We start from the raw sequence: 26739 nt of genomic DNA, 5'->3' as shown, positions 1-26739 counted from the left end.
CAGGCAGAAGTCAGGAATCGGCAACAGCAGTGAAATAGACAAGGCAGAATCAGAAACAGTACCAGGCAAAGGGTCGAGACAGGCGGCAATCCAAACAGAGGTAAACAGTATCCAGGCAATAAGTTCACAAGGCAGGCGGCAGACGGGGTTCAAAGGGTTAAGGCAGTCCAAGGTCATACACAAGAGATAAATCCACAGGAGAAAACGCTCAGAAATGTTAGCCAGGCAGAACAAGACTTCGCGAATAGTGAAGAGCTGTGAGAGTCTTTTAAAGTCCGTGGGATATGGAACAGGTGTGAGTGGGCGTGGTTAAGTAATCAGTCCAGTTATGTGGTGTGGGAAATGTAGTCCAGAAGTGATTAGTACTCCGGTGACGGTGCCCTCAGGTGGTGAGAGGAGGAAGCCACAGAGACCGCTTCTGTGACACACAGGTTCCACCCACGAATGTTGACAGACACTGCCGTTTTAACATAGAACCGCCCTGAGCGAGTTCACAGCAAGTTCACAGTCCGCCATTGCTGCACTGACGAGAATGTCTCCCAATCATTTTAGGTGTTATGTTGCTGGATGGATTAATCCACATAGCTCTCTCCATTTACCCTTTAAATCTGAAGACGAGGTGGATTCATTTTGTTTTTGAAGAAAATGCTACCTCAACTCTACCGAAATTTGTTTATGTCTACGCAAATCATTTCACACTGGACTGCTTTGTAAAGAATGTCAATACAAAGGGACAATACAAAACATACAGTCTCCAGAGTGATACTGGATACGGCAGTAATAAAGGTGAGAGCACTTTATTACAGTTCATCGGAGTTGATTTATGGATATAAAGTTTACCAGTTTATTAAGCACCACCCGAAAAGGCATAATGTATATATTTGTTTACTGTTAGTTGTAACAAGTGTTTATGTGTACTATGTGTATCTTGATGATAATGCAAGGGAGAGAGAGAGTTTATGGATAATATTTTAATGCACACTTGCACTGTGTTTTATTAAGCTCTTACAGTGATTTTCTAGTGTGAAGACATATTTTGTGTGAAGTACAATAAACGTCATAAAACTCATCGGTAAACTGGCTTGTACTAATATAGTGGAAAAAGACAAGAAGACAATATAAGTTATAACCGTAATTGAACTAAACTATACCTGTTCTATCTCCATGCAGCATATATTCGCAGTTTCTGACATTATAGTGCGTCCTGACTGAAACCTGACAGGGGAGGATGAGCTCTTGAAGCTCCGCCCTCTTAGGCTGAGTGCAGCAGCTCATTTGCATTTAAAGGGCACACACTGAAACAGCGCGTTTTTGCTCAACCCCAAAAAGTGGCAATTTTACATGTTATAAAAAATTTACCTGTGGGATATTTTGAGCTAAAACTTCACATATACACTCTAGGGACATCAGAGACTTATTTTACATCTTGTAAATGGGCGCATAATAGGTTTAAATAATGTCACTGCCACACTTTAGAGTTCCTACTGGTGTTGCAAATGTAACCAGGAAAATGGTCCTTGGAGAAAATTTTGTTCTTCAGAAACTACTCTGGGGGCTAGTACCTATAACTGAGTTCCTATAACTACTCTGTGTGAAAACCCCTATGGTTTCAGAGTATGTTCAGCTGTCTAAATATTTGTTTGGAGTGAGTGGATGGAACATCCTGAGTGCGAGTGACTGCTGTGCTGTGGGCAAGTGTTTACTCTTCTATTTTTCTTTCCTTTTCATGTTATTAGTTTTTGTTGGGGGTTGAAGCTTTTTCTGGGTGATGTGTTGCAGGTTCAGACTGTGTGGTACCCATGTTTGGTGAAGCATTATGGCCCCAGGTGAGCGGGGCTTGAATTCACATATGCTTCACCATACAGTGAAAGTGGTGTCTGCTGTGGCAGTGGGAGAAGTTGTGGGGCATGAGTGTATCCTTTCAGCCACGATAATGAATAATGCTGCTGTTATCTTTTTTAAAACAATCAATAAACCAACGAGTTAGTTGAGCATGGAATTATCATTGATGATGTATTTACTCATGTCCTCCCTTTTTCAATTCCATCTAAAAATATTACTCTATCAAATGTGAATTTTAGGAGATTTGTTCACATGATTGTGAAGGATGATGCTGATCTGGAACTCACATTCAGTTTTCTTATTGACAGTTTTGATTGTTGTGTATGCAACATCTGAAAAAATCTGAGTGCTTTGGTTGTGGTAATGTAGGACATATAGTCTGTGCTTGTCCTAACAAAAAATGTAAAGACCAGTTACAACAGAAGATGTTTATATCACTGTTTACTCTGATGCTTCAGGTCTGTCAGAAGATGTTTATATTGTTATATATTGCCTACAAGAACAGGAGAACTGGGCATTGGACCCGCCCCAAAACAGGACCTGATTGGCTAAAACAAACGGAAAGTCGGAACCAACAAACCATTCAAAAATTCAATGCCGCACTTTTGCTTTCGCTTTTGCCCTTGCTTGTACTTCGTCTTGGCCTTCACTGAGGCGGCGGACCGAACATCGACCGAACTTGCAGGCGCAAGCCAAACCACTTCAAGACTCACTCAAACCCCTGCAAGAACCTTCACTGAACTTCGCAGCCAAGGACTTGCCAAAAGTCCTTTGTTTCCAGCAACTCCTTGAGACGCAGAGAGACAATCACGCAGCAACGTGTAAACCCTGCGGCTATTCGGCGAAGACTCCATTTTCTGCAAAACCAACTATTTCCCCATGGACGTCGTCCTTCAGAACTCTTGACCAAACAACGCCGCTTCCTTCAACCCCATCACGAAGGGAACATGCGCTTAAAGGAGCAGCCCAAGCAAGTAACACAGGTCTTCTAATTTTGCTGAGCTGGTGCAATTTTATTAAGCAAATGAAACTATTGTTGAATTGCTAGTGTATTAATTCTCTCAGGTTAAAGTCAGAGAAACTTGTTAAAAGCTTGTGAACAAATGGGGAATCCATTCACCTCCAAACAATAACCTCACCATTTCTCTGTAACTGTGTGTGTGTGTGTGTGTGCGTTGGTGCAGCCGGATTATGAGGACAAAATGCATGAATACGTACCGACTCTATGAGGACACACCGTAACTATGAGGACAGTGCTGATGTCCTCATAAGTCGAGCAGTGCAGAAAGGCTTATAAGGTCGTTCCTAACCACCTCCCGCGTTTTCTCAATATGTCCTTATAAACACGTTGTACCCGTTTTTCTGTGTGTATGTGTGTACGCTCAGTGTGTATAATCTCCCCCTATTGAAAATTTGGTGCTACTGCGGTTTCATACACATTTCATACACCTAGACCCGCCCAAGCGCGCGATTCATTGGTGGAACACTGGAATCCCCGTCAGTGATTGGCTGGATTTGACATTGTGACCGTCAGCTCACCCCGCCTCTGATCTTCAATCGTCTTGATGCGAGGTGTGACGTAGAGATTAATAACAATAATAATTAAGATTAATTAGCAGAATTCCAGCGAAGTTGGCGAGCTACAGTATAACGGGAGATTTTCACTTGATCATGTCAAAGGTAAGTGTATTTACTTATAAAAGTACATAGCTCAGTGTGTTATGAGTCAGACAGTTTTAACTAGTTACCTTTAAACATGGCAGCTAATCGGGCTAACATAAGGTTAAAGGTACTAGCCTATTAGCGGCTAAAATGGCGTTTTGGCGTTTTTTAAGGTACAAACAAAATTATTTTGTTGTTCATAGACACATACTGACATATTAGTTTTCTTACTTATCAAAAGTAACAAATCCCAAAGTGACTGTAATGGGAGGTGAGCTACAGTGTTATTTTCATTCACCATCTGATAACAGCAAAGACTAATCGATTCTTGGGATTGATAGTTTCTAATTAAAAATGAGAATCGAGAAATCTTTTTTTTTTTTTTACTCAGGTCTAACATTAATGAATTTGCTGTAATATGATAGAGACATATTAGAAATATATAACATAAACATACCTTAAGCAAAATGACTGACTGCATTATCAAATATTATTTATAATATATATATATATATATATATATATATATATATATATATATATATATATATATATATATATATATATTCAGTAATACAATCAGTTATTTTGCTTAAGGTATGTTTATGTTATATATTTCTAATATGTCTCTATCATAATAGACTGTAAATTCAGTTTTTATATATTAGGCTTAGCTACAGTCTGACAGTAACATACTTTATATAAAGAATTCTTATAATAAAAACATATACTCATCATGTTACCTGGAATGTTTTTAGTCAACATGGTGAGAAAGAAGAGAATAAAACCTGAGCAGGATGCAAAAGAACACATATTGTCGGACAAAGACAAAGCCTTCATCGAGGGACGACAAATCAACACATTTAAAGGTAAGTTGTGCGTCACAAAGCACTTTGACTATGTTCAGACTGCAGGCAAATCAGATATTAATTTTTACCTCTGATCAGATCTTCTCAGACATATTGTCCACATTATTAAAGGGTTACTTCAGGATTTAGCATTAAGCTTTGTATTAGTAGAATACCACTAGTATTTTCAAATTACCGTGCTTTCCCCCTTCATATCAGCCCGAGATGAGAGATTTATGCATTTTTATTCTGTAAAAAAGCCTCCGATGACGCAAAAATCGTCATTTTGCGTCATTGGAGGCTTTTTTGACCAGAGGCTTAAAACTACAGCCAGTAATAGCAGGTAGTTCCGCATTTTTTCACCACGCCCATACATATGCGCGTTTGAGGTTACTCACGGACATAGATCAAAGATTTAATCAAAAGTGGGTGTCAATTATATTTTTAAGCTTACAGTAATAATTAACACTATTTTGTTATAGTCTGCACTACATCAGTGGTTCATCTCGCAAATTTATCGGTCTCTGCATTCATCTCAACCAATACAGCAACAGGCTTTTGTGGTAACGTTAGAATAAATAGATAAATAGACTAACTCAGTTTTACAGAACAGTGGCTTTACTTTGATAATAGTCAACTTATATGCAACTTATATGTAAGTGTCTATGTAACGTTACTTTGCTAAGTTTGCAGTTTTACTGCTACCTACAACACTACATATAGGCTACTGTGATATCAGAAATAGAGTCTAGTATCAGCGAGTCTTACCTCTAGGCGAATAAGCTTAGGCCGTGTGTCCACCAGAGCGTTTTTAGCTAGCTGAAAATGATAGGCGCTCTGCTTAAAATGCGTTTTTTTTCCGTTGAGACACTTTGTTGCTATGATACAGAATATCCACGGCACTGTTTACTTGTAAATGATTTTGCAGGAATTTGTTTAAGCCTTAGGCCGTGTGTCAATTTAGCACCATTTTGCTGTAAATGTATGAACTAACTCACGATTGTAACCGATAGGCGTGGTTTGGCCGTGGCCTCGCAAGGGCAGCAAAACAAGTGCATTCTGGGAGTTGTTGTCTTTCATCCACATTAGTCAAAAATACATTTTCTGCCTTTTCTCAGTCTAGAAAGCTCCAAATTTAAAAATAATTTCACATTTCTGCTACATACATGACCAATTTTAAATACACATTCATCTTTCCAGGGGTGAAGTACCCCTTTAACTGCTATTGATCAAATAAGATCTGTGTGACAAATCCAACCTTTCTGCAAATCCCAAAAATGAAAATTCTGTCATCATTTACTCACCCTCAAGTTGTTCCACACCTATATAAATTGACCCTTTGCACATTTTGGGCTTAGTCAGAAGCGGAAGTCATCATAGTTGGGTAAAATTCTATAGCACTGAATGAGAGAATACATTAAATATATATATTTTTTGTGTTTCCATTTGCTCAAATAGCAAAAGAAAAACTCCCCAAAGGTGTTTTCACAGCTTTCAAAAAGAGGAAAAAAATAAAGAGGGTCTATTTCTTTGTTCTGTTGGACATAAAGGAAGATATTTGGAAGAATGTAACCAGACAGTTTTGGGGCACTATTGACTTCCATAGTATTTTTCATATATATAGAAGTGGTGCCCCGAAAGTCTGTGGTTACATTCTTCAAAACATCTTTGTGTTCAGCAGAACATTTATTTTAGGGGGGAACTAATCCTTTAACAACCCAGGGGCAGATCCTTTGAGTGCAGCTGATGTTGTTTTGAAATGATCAAGAATATTTCAGTAAACAAATAAGCTATCCTTTGGATCCTCTGATCTTATTTCCTTTCGTTGCATTCCCTCACATCCTTCAGAGGTGACAATGAGAAGTGCACTGTATTGCTGGCAGTCTGAACATGGTCTTTCACATTCACACATTTTGCCCCAGGGTCAGCCTATTATTTACATAAAGGTTGAAGAAACAAAAAAACTTATAACTTATACAATTTTATATTTTTGTTATTTCAAAATTAATACTTGAAATTCTGTATAGGTTACAGAGAATAGGGTAACCAAACTCAACTAGTATTTCATTGGTAACCAATGCTTGAAATATTTTGTCACTTGCTGCACCTCATATTACATTACAAAGTTTTACAGGATTTAACCCTTTAAAAAGATAAGATGGTTAGTTGTGTAATAAATAGGTGCACTTGGGTTCATGTTTTATTATTATTATTATTATTATTATTATTTGTCCTTTTAGGGAGAGGTGTGTTTGCTCTTGAGCACATTGAATCATCCACCTTTGTTGTTGAATACCGTGGGATTCTCTCTCAAAGTAAACAGTAGTTGAAGGCAACTACTTGTTTGACTTCACATGGAATGGAACATGTTATTGGTAAGCTGGCCATTTTTTCAACAATAATTATGATTAATATTATTGTTTCTATTTATTATTACTGTAGCAGCTTTGCTAGGGTTCTTAGAACAATAGGAATGTATAAGTTAGTGATAATCAATAACATTGTTATTGTTTAGCAGGGTGATTCCTAAGTGGGGTTATATATTTAGCCTATCATCTCACCTTTTAAATTCTCAGGAAGGGAAGTTAACTGTCACAATGTGTATTTTTTAATATAGGTTAAATAGGCCAAGGTTAGCCTAACCCCAAAAATATATATTGTTCAGTTAGAACCTTGTTTCAGTTAGGAATGTTTTAAGTTTCTTACTGCATTATTTTTCTCACAGCACAGATGCTACTAAAGTGGACGGTTCACTTGGGCGACTGCTGAATGATGATCACAGAAATCCAAATTGCAAAGTCAAGACAATAATTGTTGACGGAAGACCACACCTGTGCCTATTTAGTATAAAAGATTTCTTTCCAGATGAGGAGGTCACATACAACTATGGGGATTCCTCATGGCCTTGGCTTTTAAGGGTGAGTTTCTTGAAGACTTTATTTATTTGAAAGTCAACCATGTTTCACTCTGTTCTGCATTTCATGAATTTGTTAAAAAAAAAAAAAAAAAAAAGATTCTGCATGTCTGCTTTGTGCACGACAGCCATTAAAGTGACAGTAGATACTTAGACTTTGGTTAATACTATCTGGCAAACATCCTTGCCTCAGTTTTGTACCTGTCTTTCTCACAATTACAGGAATTGGGTGACGAGACATCAGTGACTGTGACTGAATGCCGTGTGAATCCTTCCTCATCAGTGAGTGAGAAAGTAAGTGATTGTATGTTCCTTAATTGTTTTTTTCTCTTTGACACTGACAGTGTTAAGTGTAGGACAGTTGGGCATCATACTAGGCTGTTTTATGTGGACCGTTGTCTTAAAGACGTTGTTGTGACGTCTCTGAGTAAAATGTGCCTTTCTCTGTTCACTCATTTTCATCACTTGTGTATTGGGGGATGGGCATGACTCTGACCTGAAATGTAAGGACAGTCCTCCTCTATGGGGACCGCCGTGTTAGGGTTAGGGTTTGATGAAAAGATATGTTGCTTTGGGTATGTGTCAGCTTTATTTTAGTGTGGATAAGGTTAAGACACAATATGCACACTTTCTAACAGCATACAAAACAGCATATAATTGCTCTGATTTCAGATGACCTGTAAAGACAGTGTCACTTCTCTTTGACACTGACACACTTGTGTATTGGGGGATGGGCATGACTCTGACCTGAAATGTAAGGACAGTCCTCCTCTATGGGGACCGTCGTGTTAGGGTTAGGGTTTGATGAAAAGATATGTTGCTTTGGGTATGTGTCAGACATTGACCTTTATAATGTAAATTGTATTACTGTATAGACAAGATCCTCATGTATACATGTTTTACGTCTGCTTTGTGCACGACAGCCATTAAAGTGACAGTAGATACTTAGACTTGGTTGATACTTGTATTGGTTGTAGTGCCAATCTGGCAAACATCCTTGCCTCAGTTTTGTACCTGTCTTTCTCACAGTTACAGGAATTGTGTGACGAGACATCAGTGACTGTGACTGAATGCCGTGTGAATCCTTCCTCATCAGTGAACGAGAAAGTAAGTGATCGTATGTTCCTTAATTGTTTACTTCTCTTTGACAATGTTCAAGGATTACGTCACTTTGAAATTAAAATTACCCCAAGCTTTACTCACCCTCAAGACATCCTAGGTTAATATGACTTTCTGATGAACATAATAGCAGAAATATTAATAAATAACCTGACACATCCAAGCTTTATAATGGCAGTGATAGGGTTCAGTGACTATGAACTGAACAAAGTGCTTTCATCCACATCCATCCATCATTAATATATGCTCCACACCAATCCGGAGTGTTAATAAAAGCCTTCTGAATCAAAACAATGCGTTTTGCATAAAATAAATATCCATATTTAACAAGTTATGAAGTCAAATATCGAACTTCCGCTAGACCACCTTCCATGTACAAGTTATGAAGAAAGTGTAAACTGGCATCGCTTCAATTACACTTTCTGCGTACGTTGAATACGGAAGGCGGTCTGGCGGGAGCTCGATATTCAGCTTTATATCTTGTTTAAACATGGATGTCTTTTTACACAAATGCATCACTTCGCTTTAGAAGGCCTTTATTAACACTCTGGAGCCGTGTAGAGTACAGGTTTATGATGGATGGATGTGGATGGAAGCACTTTGTTCAGTTCATACTCATTGAACCCTATCACTGCCATTATAAAGCTCGGATGTGTCAGGATATTTAGTAATATTTCTCTTGTTTCTGATTGTCTTTGTCAGAAACAGAAAGCCATATACATTGGAAGCCCGTACAAGTTGATTGAACCTAAAAAATTTATGGAAACTCGTTGCCCTAAAAAATTTATTTTCTCTTGTTGAACTAACAAGACATTTTACGTTTAATGGGTTTCATTCATGAAACATTCGTAAATATACGAGTAAATATGTGAGTGATTTGTGCGTAAAGAGACCTTCCCGAAAACTCTTCTCCTGATTCACAAATACTTCGTAAACATCAGAACTGATAGTGAAATGTGTGTGTGAGTTAATGAATTCCATTCAGTCATAAATGGGACGCACGCACGCTCATTCTCAATTACCATAAATCCCGCCCATTAAATCCGACTGACGGGCATCATATTATGACACTAAATGAAGGATTTTGGCCATTTTATAGGAAACAATTTCCATAACAATTAAGGAGCCATTAGTTTGCCAAGCCTTACTGAAATCAATTAATTATTTGATTAAAGTGCTCCGTTTGCAGATGCCATTACTGGCTCTCACAAAAAAGTAAAAAGAAAAAATGTATGTAATTACTAGATTTTTTTTTTTCAAAATGCTATGTAAATATGTACTTTTATTAAGGTGAATTAAAATGCAGCCTTATTAATGAGCAAAACGTTCAGATGTTAAACGCACTATTTACACGTGACTGGGAGCAGGTGTAGATTTCTTTCGTACCAACTAACATTTGGAAAATACGAACATTTTAATGAATCCGAAAATTTACGCCAGAACCACTTTACACACGATTTACACAAAAATTCGTTCTGCTCGTGTTTCATGGATGAGACCCAATGTACTTAACATTACAATAGTATTGCAATAAAAAGTTTTAGTTCGTTTAACTAATATCTGTTAAAATAGCTCAAATTTATTGATTTAGGTCACTTAAAATATTAAATTGCACACATTTTATTGCATTCATTTATTAACTTTAATTTTAATATAGCTTTTTAATTTCAGTTATTTTGAAGAATTCTTACTTTTTAAGTTAACTCCACTATAAACAAGGACAAAGAATACACCAAACAGTGATTTATTTGAATCCACAATTTATTTAAATTCAGTTTCTAGAGAATAACAAGAAACCATCACAAAATTCTGCTCCAAGATGATTCCGACAGTAGATGGATGGAGGTAGAAGGGCAGTGGATGCTGTGCCATATCTTCCATTTTCTAGGCTGTATGCTGTCCTCATCATCAGAAGCCTAAACATGAATAAAGAGATTACTCAGAATATTCACATGCATAATTTCAAAATGATGCTGACACTTCAGCTTAATTTACACACCTTTGTCTGTTGCACAAAATCTCTCAAATCACTCTCTTCTTCCCAACCAGCCTGCTGGTACACCTAAAGCAGAAGAACAAAGTTTGTTAATATAAGGAAATTGTCAAAACTGAACAAATGTTGAATTTGAATATCTATTTTTCATGTGTATGAATAAACACACAAAATATGAACATAGGCATTTCACTTTACCTGACAGAGCTGGTCAAGACTGAAGCATCTTAGCTTTGATTGGATCTGCTTGGAATCTGCTGAGTGACAAAAAATTCACATTATTTCATTAATTTTTACCAGCAGACAATGTAAACTATATTTAACACAAAAAAAAGCATATCACAGGATGAAATCCAACTGAAACTTAAACACAGCTAGCTAGCTTGGCTAACAGCACACAGGTGAGCACAATGTTGCATTTATTTTGTAGATAACTTAGCTTTGTACACGATCATGATTTTGGATTCACAATACTTTTGCAAAACGCAGCTGTGGTGTTTTGCCTGTTGGCGCTTGACCTGCCAAGAGCAGGCTGACATCATCAGTGCAGTGTCATTCACGTTTAATATGAACATTGTGCTTACAAATATCAACAAAAATATCAAGAACGCCTTAAAGGTACAATTTGTGATATTTTTTTCCGCTAGAGGTCGCTAGAAGCCTATTCAAACAAAGGCGTAGTTTGATGACGCCAAGTTTTAGAGCTTAAACTTGGGACATGTGGTCTCCATCTCAACGGACGGTGCAAAAGAATAGGGATTGGAGTCTGGAAGAACTCATGTTTGTGGATGCGATTACTAACGTTACTGTAGTATGAAGCAGAGCAGGACCGAGTGTTGTGGGAGCTGAACGAGGAGCTGGAGCGATTGATCAACACACGCCTCACGAGCAGCGGGACTTTTATTATGACACAGTCGCCGGTGCCGCTTCCGCTTTTCCGGTCATGAGTTTACGGGAGCTGTCCTTGTCGACAGAACCAGCGGCAGATGGTAAACAGTAATTATGTTCCATAAATAAGTAACACAATCCACCATAAAACCTGCAAGAAGTAAATAAGGAACTGCTTGAAGCAAGCTAGTGGTTTGCTGGACGCTAGACACTACTTCCGCATTTGTCCACGGCACTGTTGTCATGTGGTTTCTACGTCAGTAAAGGCAGTAACAAAGGTAACTGTGTCATTGACAGGCGACTGCACTGCCCCGTGTCACTGTTTAGAATGAGAATTTTCTCATGATTTACAAGTAGTTGAAAACATTAGAGATACTGTTTGTAATCAGCTGGACAAAATATATAACACTAGCCTAGTGGTTTTTGGATATTTTACTGCAAATATTTTACATATTGTACCTTTAATTATTAAAAAGAGATGAACGCTTGATATAACACATTCGTGTGTTCACTATAATCTTAACTTTACCATAATGGCAAGCGATGATTTCCACTGATTAAGTTACAAATATGATTGAAAGACGTTGCTTTTGCTTGTCAGTTTATTTAGAACCATCGACCAGATATACGTATAATTTTTAAAACATATGTGACCAAATTATATGAAACAATGCGATCTGTGAAGAGACCGTGGCGGAAGACTTAACTAGCATGTAAGTTAATGCAGCCAAACTAGCTAACTGCTGTCCCTTGAGATCAATATTGATATATATCTCATTTACATTCTGAAACTAATTAATAAGAGCTTGTTTCAGAGTAAAAACTAAAAGTTCTTCAACTTACCAGCAAACGTTGACAGAAACACACGCTACATTCCAGCTTGGCGTCATTTCAAACTGCCCAATGAAATTCTTCCTTGTGTTGCATTCCTGTTCATTGCCATTGACAACAGACTTGAATTAGCACAGTTAAGTTGATTGAACTAAAACATTCCAGTTGAATAATAGAATTCATGCAAATAGTGCACAAAACGTCTCGGTTACGTATGTAACCCTCGTTCCCTGAAGGAGGGAACGGAGACGTACGTCAGTAGTGACCGACGAATCGGGATATCGCTTAGAGAGCCCTATCATCTTTGTGTAAACTAAAACAAGCCAATGGAATTGGCGTGCGATATTTGCATAATGCGCACCGCCCCCGTCAGGTGTATATAAATAGGAAGCAGATGCAATCGCACTCTGTTTTTCGCTGAGGAGACAACTGGTGTCCGCACTACAGCGAGGGTACAGAAACTGTGGCGACGGGACGTACGTCTCCGTTCCCTCCTTCAGGGAACGAGGGTTACATACGTAACCGAGACGTTCCCTTTCAGTCGGTCACGTTCGACGTACGTCAGTAGTGACCGACGAATTGGGATCCCAACTAAAGCGCCACAGTTACGAAACCCCTTCCAGTGCCCAGCACAAGCTCAGCCGCCCATAGCACCGGCTGGCGGTGAAGGGGGCGAGCTTACACCGAGAGAGTCTACTGCTGTCTAACCACTACCCACTAAGTAAACTAGACACACTGGGGAAGCGAACCCGTAAGGGACGCTGCGGAGACCACTACCTACCCAATGGGGGAGGAGTTTACGTGGGAATACACATATGGACTGGCCCGGGGGGCAGTACGCATATGGAGTCCCTGGGATGGCTCCACCTGGTAGGGGGAGACTCATCTGACAGGTGACAGCAGAGCTGGCTCTGCTAAGGGAAAGACACGGACTCGGCCCGAAGGGAGTTTTAAACCGTGGAAAATACACATATGGGACCGCTCACGTAGAGGGGTCACGGCATATGGGCCCCAGCCAACAGACAGCGTCAGCGACGGATGTAGGCCTGGCATCAGACACTCCGCAATGTCCGAGCCGAAGGGGGAGGCGGAGGAACTCGACAGGGTTCGCCAAGCGGGGAACATGACTGGAGTGAAGTATGCACGTATCCGGCCAGTGGCGGGAATGGCATTGCAAGCCGACACTTAGAGTGGGTACAACACGTCTACCGACTAGTGGATGCGAGTACAAGTGAGGATACCGGCTCTACACGTAGGCTATAAAACCTAGCGAACGTGTTTGGTGTCGCCCAGCCCGCAGCTCTACAGATATCTGTCAGCGAGGCGCCATGAGCCAGCGCCCAGGAAGAGGCTACACCTCTGGTGGAGTGGGCTCTCAACCCGAGCGGGCAAGGCACGCCCTGGGATTCGTACGCCAAGGCGATGGCATCCACTATCCAGTGGGCCATCCTCTGCTTGGAGACAGCCTTTCCCTTCTGCTGGCCTCCGTAACAGATGAAGAGCTGATCTGATGTCCTGAAGCTTTGCGTTCTGTCCACGTAAACGCGCAGAGCGCGGACGGGACAGAGCAAAGCTAGGGCTGGGTCTGCCTCCTCCGAGGGCAGCGCTTACAGGTTCACTACCTGATCTCTGAAGGGAGTGGTAGGAACCTTGGGCACGTATCTAGGCCGGGGTCTCAGGATGACGTGAGAATCACCGGGCCCGAATTCTAGGCACGTTTCGTCGACCGAAAATGCATGCAGATCCCCTACCCTCTTCAGGGAAGCCAATGCAACCAGAAGAACCGTCTTAAGAGACATTAGTTTCAGGTCGACTGATTGCAAAGGTTCAAAGGGATGACCCCGGAGAGCTGTGAGAACCAGGGTCAAATCCCAAGAGGGTACGGAGGAAGGGCGAGGAGGATTCAGTCTCCTGGCCCCCCTCAGGAATCTGACGATCAGATCGTGTTTCCCCAGGGACTTACCCTCAACTGCATGGTGATGTGCGGCAATAGCGGCAACATACACCTTGAGGGTGGAGGGAGACAGCCTTCGCTCCAACCCATCTTGCAGAAAGGAAAGCACGGATCCGACCGAACATGATCGGGGGTCCTCTCGGTGAGAGGCGCACCATTCGACGAACAGGTTCCACTTCAACGCATAGAGATTCCTAGTGGAAGGAGCTCTAGCGGAAGTGATGGTGTCTACGACCGCTTGCGGGAGATCACTCAGAACCTCCGCATCCCGTCCAGGGACCACACGTGGAGGTTCCACAGATCGGGACGCGGGTGCCACAGGGTGCCCCGTCTCTGAGTCAGGGGGTCCTTCCTCAGAGGAATCGGCCAGGGAGGTGCTGTCGCGAGGAGAATGAGGTCTGAGAACCAGGTCCGAGTGGGCCAGTACGGAGCCACTAACAGAACCTGCTCCCCGTCCTCCCTGACCTTGCACATGAGTTGTGCAAGAAGGCTCACTGGGGGAAACGCATATTTGCGCAGACCCGGGGGCCAGCTGTGTGCCAGGGCATCCGTGCCGAGCGTGCCGCCGGTCAGGGAATAAAACCACTGGCAGAGGGCAGTTTCCGGGGAGGCAAACAGGACTACCTGGGCCTCGCCGAAATGCTGCCAAATCAGCTGGACCGCCTGGGGGTGGAGCCGCCACTCGCCCGCAAGTGGATGCTGCCGTGACAGCTCGTTGGCTGCACGGTTGAGCACACCTGAGACACGAGTGGCCCGAAGGGACCTCAGATCCTTCTGACTCCACAACAAGAGATGGCGGGCGAGTTGCGACATGTGACGGAAGCGTAGACCACCTTGACGGTTGATGTACGCAACGGCCGCAGTGCTGTGTGAGCGGACTAGAACGTGCTTGCCTGACAACAGCTTCTTGAAGCGGGCCAGCGCAAGACGAACCGCTAGCAACTCGAGGCAATTGATATGCCAATGCAGCTGAGGCCCCGTCCAAAGACCTGTCACTGCATGCCCGTTGTACGTGGCCCCCCATCCCGTGGCAGAGGCATCTGTGGAGACCACAGCGTGCCTGGACACTCGTTCGAGGGGTACTCCGGCCCACAGGAACGAAGGGTCCAACCACCGGACAAGGGTGCGACGGCAGCTCGGTGTCACAGGGACACGGAGCGTGCCGCACTGCCACGCCCATCTCGGGACCCGGCCGCGGAGCCAGTGTTGAAGCGGTCTCATATGAAGCAATCCGAGCGGCGTTACCGCGGCTGCAGATGCCATATGCCCCAGGAGCCTCTGAAAAACTTTCAGTGGAGCCGCTGTCTTGCGCTTGAGCGAGCTCAGGCAGTTCAACACCGACTGGACGCGCGCCTCGGTGAGATGCGCAGTCCGTGCGACCGAGTCTAGCTCGAGACCGAGACAAGAGATCCTCTACCCGGGGGCGAGTTTGCTCTTGTCCCAGTTGACCTGAAGACCCAACCGGCTGGGAGCTACAACCATGTCGGGTAGGACTTTGTACTGACATGCCCGACCCTCGAACGCAGACCGACCTAGGAAGGGTCTGTGTCGAGGCAGAATCGAGACATGAAAGCACGCGTCCTTCAGGTCTATTGCTGCAAACCAATCCTGGGGACGGTCCAGGATTGGCCGTAGCCCACCGCCCTTTTTCGGTACAATGAAGTAGGGGCTGTAGAACCCTGACTTCATATCGGCTGGAGGGACCGGCTTGATTGTATCCTTCGCCAGGAGGACAGCAATCTCCACCCGGAGAACAGGTGCACTGTCCAACGACACCTGAGTGAAGTGGACAGCCCTGAAGACCGGGGGACGCGGGGGGACTGAATCGCATAGCCGAGTCTGATAGTATGAATGAGCCAACTGGACAGGCTGGGGAGCGCTATCCACGCTTCCAGACACTGAGCCAGCGGGACCAAAGGCACCACAGACGCACCGGGGGTGGGGCAGCAAGGCAGAGAGGGACCCGACTCGGACGGCTTGGGAGCGGCCCGGAGTGGGGTCGGACTCTGCGAGGCAGCAGTGCATGGGAGACGGCGCACGGGACACGGTCTGCACCATCACACTGCCGCCTGCAGGCGAATGGGGAGGGAGCTGTCAGCGGCGAGGCGGAGCCTGGCACACTGGCAGACTCCCCTTGTTGTGACCTGGAGTTTGAGGAAACTGCTCTTTTTGTGGCAAAGTGGGTACCGCTGGACTCCGGAGAGCCAGCGGCGGTAGATGGACAGCCGCCACAAACCCCCCCCCCGGCCCTCCTCCGGGGGTGGGAGAGCAGATGGAATACTCTCCCAAAGGGCAGGAACCTTCCGCTCCAGGTCGCCCGTCTCAGGGCTGGGCACCATGTCCGCGACCGGCACCCTGCTGTTTGGCTGGTGTAGGCTGCTGCTTTGCCAACTTAGCAGGGGCGGAGGAAGACGCAGGCGGGCACCCTCGGCGACGAGCGGGCTGAGGCTGAGCCATGGGCGGCTGGGTGGAGGCAGCAGCGGACCACCGTGGCATGACATGTCTGATAGCCTCAGCCTGCTTCTGTGCAGCGGAGAACTGTCGGGCACAGCTCTCCACCGCGTCGCCGAAAAGGCCGACCGGAGACACGGGGGAATCCAGGAACCGATGTTTGTCGGTGTCCCTCATGTCTACCAAAGTCAGCCAGAGGTGGCATTGCTGGACTACCAGAGTAGACATCGCCTGGCCAACAGAACGCGCTGTCACCTTCGTTGCCCGGAGGGCAAGGTCAGTGGCAGCGCGCAGCTCCCCAAGCAGCTGTTGGTCAGGACCTTCCTGGGGCATCTGCGACAGCACTTTTGCCTGATAGACCTGCAAAAGGGCCATCGCATGCAGGGCAGAGGCAGCCTGCCCACAGGCACTGTAAGCTTTCTCAGTCAGACCGGCTGAGAACTCACAGGCCTGGGACGGGAGACGCGGCTCACCGCGCCAGCCAGCGGCCGTTGGACACAACTGCATCGCAACAGACCACTCGACTGGCGGGATCCTCGCGTATCCCCTGGCTTCCCCGCCATCCAGGGAGGTGAAGGCGGACGAGGGACCAGGCCCTGTACGAGCCCCATACGGAGCTTGCCAAGACCTGGTCACCTCATCGTGTACTTCCGGGAAGAAAGGCATTGGGGCGGGACGCTGGATTTGACCAGCGCGACCCCCCCCCCCCCCCAAGTACCAATCGTCCAACCAAGATGGGCCGGGACAGGGTGGAGGGTTCCACTCAAGCCCGACGCACAAGGCGGCCCGGGAGAGCACAGCCGTGAGCTCGGGATCCGACTCGGGCAACGCTACCGTCCTGGGCGGCAGCACGTCCGAATCTTCCTCCCCCGAGGACTCAGGCTCACCTTCCGATGCAGCGATCGACATCCGATCCGCCGCCGGCACACCAAAGGTAACGGCTGGACAGTCCGTAGAGGGCCCAGCGGAAACCAACGGTGGCACGATGGGTTGCGGTGCTGATGAGGCGGCAGGGGCCCGAGGAGCGTTTCCGCTCGCCGGGGAAGCCCTGACCGTAATCCTCAGGTCACCCTTCCTATACAGCGCCGTACCGTCATTCCGGTTCCCGGGGCCGGAAGAAACGGTCGTACGTGGCATAGGAGAGGGGACCCCCGCTTCCTGAGACTTCAGGAAGGAGAGCCTCGACCTCAGCACCGCGATAGTCATGTTCCTGCAATGGGAACATGAACCATTCACAAAAGCTGCTTCAGCGTGCAGAATGCCCAAACACGAGATGCAACGATTGTGCCCATCAGCAGGGACCAGGGAACGACCGCACCCATTAACGCACAGACGAAATGACATACTGTCAGGGTTCGTCTGTAAAGCTCTTTTAGAAGGGGAAGTCAACTCACTCTTGCTGAAGCACCCAGGGAGCGACACGATGTGTCAGGTACACCACTCCCTTACAGACCGAGGGAACCGGCCCAAATCGCTACACACGCACACACTCTTTGTGTTGCTGTGAAAACAGCAGTTTTCGAGCTTATAGCTCAGCTCCTCGGAGACTCGCGACCTCGCTGAACGTGCCCTTTCACCAGCACTGAAAGCTCGCTGTAAATCCTCTTCTGTTTAGGCAAAGTTTTAGAATAAACAAACAAAGAAAGGAGTCTTCTAAACAGGACACCAGTGAATGGCTCCGAAGCGAAAGACAGAGTGCGATTGCATCTGCTTCCTATTTATATACACCTGACGGGGGCGGTGCGCATTATGCAAATATCGCACGCCAATTCCATTGGCTTGTTTTAGTTTACACGAAGATGATAGGGCTCTCTAAGTGATATCCCGATTCGTCGGTCACTACTGACGTACGTCGAACGTGACCGACTGAAAGGGAACCCAAAACAATTGTGGAATGAAGAGAAAATTAAAAAGTTTGTTTAGCTTATTTAATTAATTTGGGTTAAATCAACTTCAGGGATTACAGTGTATGCCTAGGATGGCTAATTTTCATTTCAAAGTTAATCTAATCTTTAAGTGTAGGACAGTTGGGCATCATACTAGGCTGTTTTATGTGGACCATTGTCTTAAAGACGTTGTTGTGACGTCTCAACTTTGAGTAAAATGTGCCTTTCTCTGTTCACTCATTTTCATCACTTGTGTATTGGGGGATGGGCATGACTCTGACCTGAAATGTAAGGACAGTCCTCCCCTATGGGGACCATTGTGTTAGGGTTAGTGTTAGGGTTTGATGAAAAGATATGTTGCTTTGGGTATGTGTCAGCTTTATTTTAGTGTGGATAAGGTTAAGCTGCGTTCACACCAAGCACGAATAGAGCGTCAAATTCGCGTCTACCAAAACAAGCGTTTGAAGCGAAATTGACGCGCGTCCGAGGCGAAAACCGCTTCTTGTGGGAGGGGTAAATGCAGGCGGTTGTCAGTTTGCAAGATGGCTGATGTTGATCGTGCGTTCATCGAGAGAGCTACCGCTTTGTATTTGCTCTGGAGAGCAGAACAGCGGCGTAGGGGTCAGCATCGCGGGAAGGCCGCGGGTCAATAAACGTGTACGTGACTCAAAAGTGAAATGTGTATTTACAACTTACCAGGTAGCCCAATCTCCTCACCGACACTCTTCCAAGCGAGGTCCTTTTTATTCCTGTCTGAAGTATGAACTTGTGTCATGAATCTCTGGGTGACTGCTCACTGATAATATCAGTCGTTCCTCCATTTTGAATGAGTGACTCCGGGCGGGCCTGCCGCCACAGCAGTAAGCAGGCTCCTGATTGGTTAACGCGGCGCGATTTTACGCCAAAGTTCAAATTTTTCAACTCGGGCGTCAGACGTGAATTCTCGTCAAACGCGTCAATGCACAAAAAGCTCAATTCGCATCATTCGCGCAAACTAGACGCGCGAATGAGGCGAATTCGCGTCTTCAGCGCCGCGCTAAACGCCTCATTCGCGCCGTGAGACCTCCAGACGCGCGTAAACGCGTCTGTACATTGACTTAACATTGAAATCATTCGCGCCAGACGCTCTATTCGCGTTTGGTGTGAACACAGCATTAACACTCTGAGGTCTGCAAACGCGCCGGCGCGTTTTGCAGGTTTTTTTTCACATTGCAGCAAAACAGACTTAAAATACTCCGTCATTTTTTGTCATAGAGACATAAGTAATATATCAATTGAAACTATAGAATATCTTCTTTTATTTGTATACACTCAGAGTAAAAACAAAATGTTGTGCTTTTTGTAAAATAAAGAAAACTAACATGATGCGTGATTTCTCCTCTCCCTCTGAACGAAGTCCAATCTGATAGTTCTCAGAAAATTAACTGTAACTTAGTGAATAATAATCACAGAAAAATTACACTTATGTCTAAAAAAACGTTAAGATGTCAGGTTTTAAATCATGTAAGTCAAATCGAAAACAAACCTTCTGTGTTTATGTAATCTGTATGAAAAGAGAGCCATGTCAGAAGTCCGTGATTCAGCTCATTATCCGCTAATGCGGCCACGCCCACGGAGCCAGCGCTATTCAGACGCAAATTCAGAGGCAATACATGCATTCATCATCTCAATCGTGTATTTATTGTCTTGAAAAGTGTTTATCTGGATGTAAAAGTCATGGTTAGCGAGCTCTAGAAGGCAGTTATTTCATGTTTTCTTTTCTTCTATAGATGAAGTTTAGATGAGTTTTTGTTTCTTTAGCGCTCTCCTGCTGCTGTATGAATTGGAAACTCCATTCATGGAATAGCCTCTTCTTCTTTTAGATGAATTTGTGGACTAAAAAAGCACAGAGAGCGCCCTCCGACTTCAAGGATGAATTGAAAACACCAGCGCTCATAGTAATGACAGTGAATATTAAATAAAAATAACTCCTGTATAGAAAATTGACATAAACATATGAGAATCCAATATTTCTCCAAATGTGCATGCTTTTAAACTAAAAGCCTATATTCAGACTCTTTGCATCACAGAAATACATTTTATTTTAAAGTATAATATAAAACCATTACTTTATATTGTAATAATATTTTTCTGTATGTTTCATATATCATGATGAGCTTGAGACATCACAGAAGGTTTTTTTCACAGCCTACCTGACTGAAATGCCTCATTAATATGCAAGTCATTTCAGCTCATTACTATGCAATTCTTTTGTCTTCTCAGGTGAGAATGGCCCATTTTCAGTGGTGATTCATGCCTCCTCGCATACTGTGTTTCTTGGCAAAAAGTGTCTTACAAAAACTAAATCAATATATTGTTTTATATGAAGGAGTAGGCAGCATAATGTTTACATAATTGTGAAGCAAAAACTCTAGTCTACAACCTCCAATACCCAGAAGTCTTGTAAACACAGATTTACTATACTTTTTTTGGCCTTATTTCAGTGACTTTTTTGTTTTTTCAATAACCACGCATAAATGTTATTCCTTCAAAAAAACAAACATGTACATACATGTTCCTCACATATTATTGTAGCCTAGTTTGTGCTGAATACAGTGTAATGACACTTTTGTCATTAATATGTTTATGAACAACTGAAAAAAGCACAAATGTCAGGGCATGTCAAAACTTCTCCAAGCCCCAAATCAGCCTCAGACTCCAGAGGGTTAAGACACAATATGCACACTTTCTAATAGCAGACAAGACAGCATACAATTGCTCTGATTTTAGATGACCTGTAAAGACAGTGTCACTTCTCTTTGACACTGACACACTTGTGTATTGGGGGATGGGCATGAGTCTGTCCTGAAATGTAAGGACAGTCCTCCTCTATTATCGTTCCAAAAACAGCTTGATTAAAAAAGGATACTGGTAAATAACTATATATTTTTTTATTTATTTGTTTGTTTGCCTATACTTTAAAGAACGGTCAGGGGTCTGTTCTTTGTATGGTGCTAACTCAGTTAGCTGGATTTGATCCATGACGATTTTGCACAATCTTGGATTGTTCGGTTCTTCGACACTTATCCTGGAGTTGCTGTCATAGCAACAGGTCCGTAAGCATAAGCCTGCTCGGGAGCAGGCTTATGTCTTGTAAACAGGATTAGATTGCATCTTTTTAAGCGGCACAGATACTTAAAATCTGTTCCATCCAATGCTATTTTATTTAAAGAGTTCTGAACTGAACCAGGAACTAAATTAAAAACTTATTTGAAAATAATATAATAATATTGTGTAGTCTATAATACTATTGACACAACCAGTTTTTCTCATTGAGATTTATTTGTGATAATAATTACTTTATAATTTTATTTGAGTCTTACACACATGCTGTACAGTTAATCTGAGCCGTGCATTATTTTGATTCGTGACATATTATGGGAGTGGCTTGAAACAGAAAACTTGATCTTGACCCATAAGAAACTTTAATTAACGCTGTCATGTAGGGCTGGATGATTAATCGAAAAGTAATCAAAACCGAAATTCAGAACCTCTAACCGATGTAATTTTCCCATGTCGGTTATTTCGTTTTTTTTAATCCTGTTAATACTTCCCCCTTAAAAACACACTACCGCGTGTGTAGCCATGTGACTCTGCCCCGTCCAGTCAGTGGCATAAAAGCAAAACACGGAGGTGAACACCGGTTCAACACATACACCGCGTTCCAAATTATTATGCAAGAGACATATCAGTAAGATTTCAGCAGAATAAACATTCAGATTTTAGTTTTTCTAAGAAAATGTTTGTTTATTTATCCATATCTTTTTAGATAACTGGTAACAATGTCAGACAAAATCATTTGCAAGATCTATGAAAACCCTACTTAGAGGTTGTTCCACATTATTAAGCAAGTCACAGTTCTCATGCAATATGGGGAGGAAGAAAGATCTTTCTGAAGATGAAAAGCATGAAATGGTCCAATGGTCCAATGTTTTCATGCCTTTTGCACAACATTGGACCATTTCATGCTTTTCATCTTCAGAAAGATCTTTCTTCCTCCCATATTGCATGAGAACTGTGACTTACAACCTCTAAGTAGGGTTTTCACAGATATGGCAAATTATTTTGTCTGAGATTGATACCAGTTATCTAAAAAGACATGGATAAATAAACAAACAAACATTTTCTTAGAAAAACTAAAATCTGGATGTTTATTGTACTGAAATCTTACTGATATGTCACTTGCGCGCCATCACTACACTGCGTTCCAAATTATTATGCGAGTGGTGAGCCTTGCGTCTTCACTATACTTTGTCAGTTGTAGTTGTTTTATGGTTTGGACATTTAAGCGGAACGCAGAAACTAGTTGTCAGCGCTGTCCTGTGATTTATCACAAAAGTAGCTTAGAAATTCAAAACTTATTATAGCATATATTTTTCTACTTTTGAAGGAACTATTTACAACCTACAACTTCACAATTAATAGAGACAGTACAATTAATCACACGTATACTGGTACTGTGCTAATTTATCTTTATATGATTTACAACGAGCAGAAATCTGTAAGAAATGTTACGAACCATAGATAAAATAACTGCTGATAGTGAGCTACGATGTCAGATCGCTCTTTCAATAGGAAAAAATATCCCACCTTATTACAAACCTTGTCAGTGAACTATGAGGGGAAAAAAAAAAACAGAAACAAAATAATCATTCATTAATCGTAATCGAGGTAAAATGTTCAATTAATCAAGGTTTTGATTTTAGGCCGTAATCGTCAAGCCCTAATAACACTTAAGCAAAACATGGTCAGGTCAAAGTGTCTGAATAATTTTTGGTTCTAAATTTTTATCAATTTTACTGGTAATCCACTGTATGAAGAATATTTTGGTATAATATGTCACAGTTTACTTTATAGTTCATTTATGTAAATGAGGATAGCTAGTGTCCTGCACCCACTAGTAAAAATATATCAAAAGTTATCCGCTTGTTAAGTCGTGACGTAAGGAATGCCGTTTCCGAGTCCAATCCTTGACTCGTTTCACTTGAGAATGCCATCGGCGGCCGTTTTTGAGCGCTATTTATTCATATTAAACATCAATCATTTTTAAGTTAAACATTTTAAATACTTACAGTCTACACAACAGTCTCTGTGCTCAAAGCATCACAGACATTAATATTTTAAATATTTATAAAAGATGAATCATTGTCTGGCCATCTAGAATTTTGGTACGGAGATAAAGGTTATGATTATATTTTTTTTTTTTTAGTATTACACCACATCGTGTGTGTATATTAGCACCATTTGTTGTTTTCTTATGGTATGAAATAGAGCGTTAGGACCCGGAAGCGCTGCTGCGTGACGTCAGACTTAACAACCGAATATCTAGAGTCTGAATAATTTTTGGTTTGACTGTATTTACATACTGTATATGTATATATGTATATTTTTATTTGTTTTGCAGAGACCAAATCGAGGAACACTGAAAGGCCATGGAGCCCAAATGAAGTGAATGCTGTCATGAAACATTATTCCATATTTCAAAGGGACACCTTGCAACAAAAACCGAGTGTGAGCAGTGCAGAACTGCAGAGGACCCTGCTCTGAGAGAAAGAACAGTCCAAAATATAAGGGGCTTCGTAAGGAACCGAGGTTTGATGTTGAAAAAAAAAAGTTCTTAGAGAGTTCCTAGAGAGATCATTTTGGCCTTACATTAATGTGTGTGGCTTTTGTTCTGCAAAATTGTCTAAAATGTTGTTGGACCACTGAATTTATAAGCAGAAGAGTCTGACTCAGGACTATATTTTGTGTTGAAGACATCCTTTTATTTACTTTTGTTAAAACATTGTTTTTATAGAAATGTACAAATAATTGCATTTTTATTGGAAGGCAGTATAATTTGTTTTTTCCACTGGTACTGTGTTGCTGAGTGAATTTTGTGGCCCATACCCTGTTGCACGTTGGTCCCATAAACATACTTATTTTATATCTTAGTTGTTGAGCCTTTTTTACCATTTGTTAATTTGTATTAATTGCCTTTTCAGTTTCTTTTGAGTTTTATTGCTTCATCTTATTGACCTTTAACTAGTCTTGTCTGAAGTGTAAAACTTGCTGATCTTTGATCACTAAATTTACTTCAACCAGGTTTATTTAATCTGTGTATTGCACCACATGTATGCTTGTTGGCTGACATAGCAACAGCACATTGTAGCACTATTTCCTTAGGTATGCATATTAATTTTGCAGGTTCAGTGGCAGCAAAAAGATGGACAATAATTTGTGAATTCACTCTTCAGTGTAGAAGAGCTGATTTGATTTAGTATGGTTAACTAATACTAGTACTCCTGCTATGTATGGAGTAATGTCCAGTTAAACCCAGATTGTCCTCATAATGAAGGGTTAGGTAGGGTTGTGTGTGTTTGTGTGTGAAGTCCAGTTAAACCCAAACTGTCCTCATAATGAAGGGTTAGTCATGGTTGTGTGTGTGTATGTAAACAATGTCCAATTAAACCCAGATTGTCCTCCTAATGAAGGGTTAGTTATGGTTGTGTGCGTTTGTGTATGTGTATGTAAACAATGTCCAGTTAAACCCAAATGGTCAACAATTTTCATTTAGATACTAATCAATTCTTTAACAATTATAACTCTGTTTTCACAATAACATGAAACACCATCAAATGCCTATATTCTGCTTTATTCAAAACAATTTTAATACAAAACTACTTAAAATCTAATGAATAAATTAAGACACTGACATTCAAGGTTCAATTATGAAAAATACTTATGTATCTTACAATAAAACCATAATCTCAAACTGTTCAGTAACATATTTAATCTACATTTTTGAAAAAAAATGTATGCATAAATGTGTGTTCTCACTGGGAAGTGACTGCTCTAGTCAGTGACGGTTAACTAGTAAACTATCCTTTGTTTTTTTTTTATTTCTTAATTTTTATAGCTAATTTACTTTCATATTTCATTTCCCCTCTTCTCTCTTTGCTCTTCCCTCACATCACACCTGTTAAAGCTCAAATTACAAACTCAGGGTTATTTTTTTAAATATGTAATAAGATTAAGCCAGGTTAAGCAATTGCTGATAATTTCTTGCTTTGTTTTGTTTTCTTATTTTGTTTTTCTATATACTGGAATTGAAACGTACTCAAGTGATGTGGTACACACAAGGGTAAAGTTAAACAAATATGATCCTCATGTTTAATGATGTACTGTAGGTGACTGTCCAGATAAGACAGGGTAGTCCTCATAAGTCATAATTAAATCAGGACACGCCCACTCCCGCCCTGTCCTCAAAGTCCTTTAGAATGTCAGGTCTTCATATTTCCAAACTGTTTCACTAGAATTAAATTCTGAGCAGTCAGCGTTTTACCCCATGCCATAAGGAGCAGTTTAAAGTTTCTTATTAATTTCTATGACAAAGGGAAAGGTGGGTCCCCATAAACCACAATGGAACTTATTTGGAAAAAAAGTCCTTATAAACCACCCGTACCAGTATAGGTGTGTGTGTGTGTGTGTGTGTGTGTGTGTGTGTGTGTGGGTGGGGGTGGGGGGTGTCTGTGTGTGGGTCTATGTCTGTGTCACACTGCCTATATATATCTTTTTCTCTCTCTGTGTATGCATTTGTGTGCTTTACAGTCTTATTTTTTTCTAAATATTGAGTTATTTATTTTTAACAATTACAATGAGAATTTTTTAATTATTTATTTACTGATATAATTCAAATTTATTAAAAAAAACCCTGTTTCAGTAAAATTTCACATGATTATGAAAGTGGCTGTTTAAAATAAACTTGCATAAGTGAGCAGAAAATTCAAGATATGAACCTCATTAATACCTGAGACTGACATTAAAATTGTCTTTGCAGGTTCTGTGATTTGGCTCTATTTATTATTTATTATTTTTCCATTTTATTTTTTATCTTATACCACACATATTAAAATTAAATGAATGCATGCTTTTGGTGCATAAGATTGGCGCACAAACAACAGCTCATGGAGGTCAAAAAACACATGAATAGAAGAGTGGGGATTATACAACATCAACAATCACAGACATTCACATTATGGCTGGATTAGTTATTTCATAGCATTGTGGAGTTTGCACAAATAACAGTATATAATTTGGTCTAGAATTTTTATAGGGGTTGTCTGAAGCCAACTTCAGACTGCATGATTTTCAAACTAGTCTGGTCACTGTCCTTTTCACACTGCATTATTTTCGCTTTCGATTCAGTCGCTGTTGTGTTCAAAATGCATGATGGATCGGCGACAGAAGGTTTCACACTGCATGAATTTAGAATAGGAAGAATCGCCGACACATCTGTCTGGCACTCAAACTACGTTTCACAACCAAACACA

This window comes from Chanodichthys erythropterus, chromosome 16, assembly GCF_024489055.1.
Source record: "Chanodichthys erythropterus isolate Z2021 chromosome 16, ASM2448905v1, whole genome shotgun sequence".
NCBI classification, from domain to species: domain Eukaryota; kingdom Metazoa; phylum Chordata; class Actinopteri; order Cypriniformes; family Xenocyprididae; genus Chanodichthys; species Chanodichthys erythropterus.
This window is presented reverse-complemented; position numbering follows the sequence as displayed.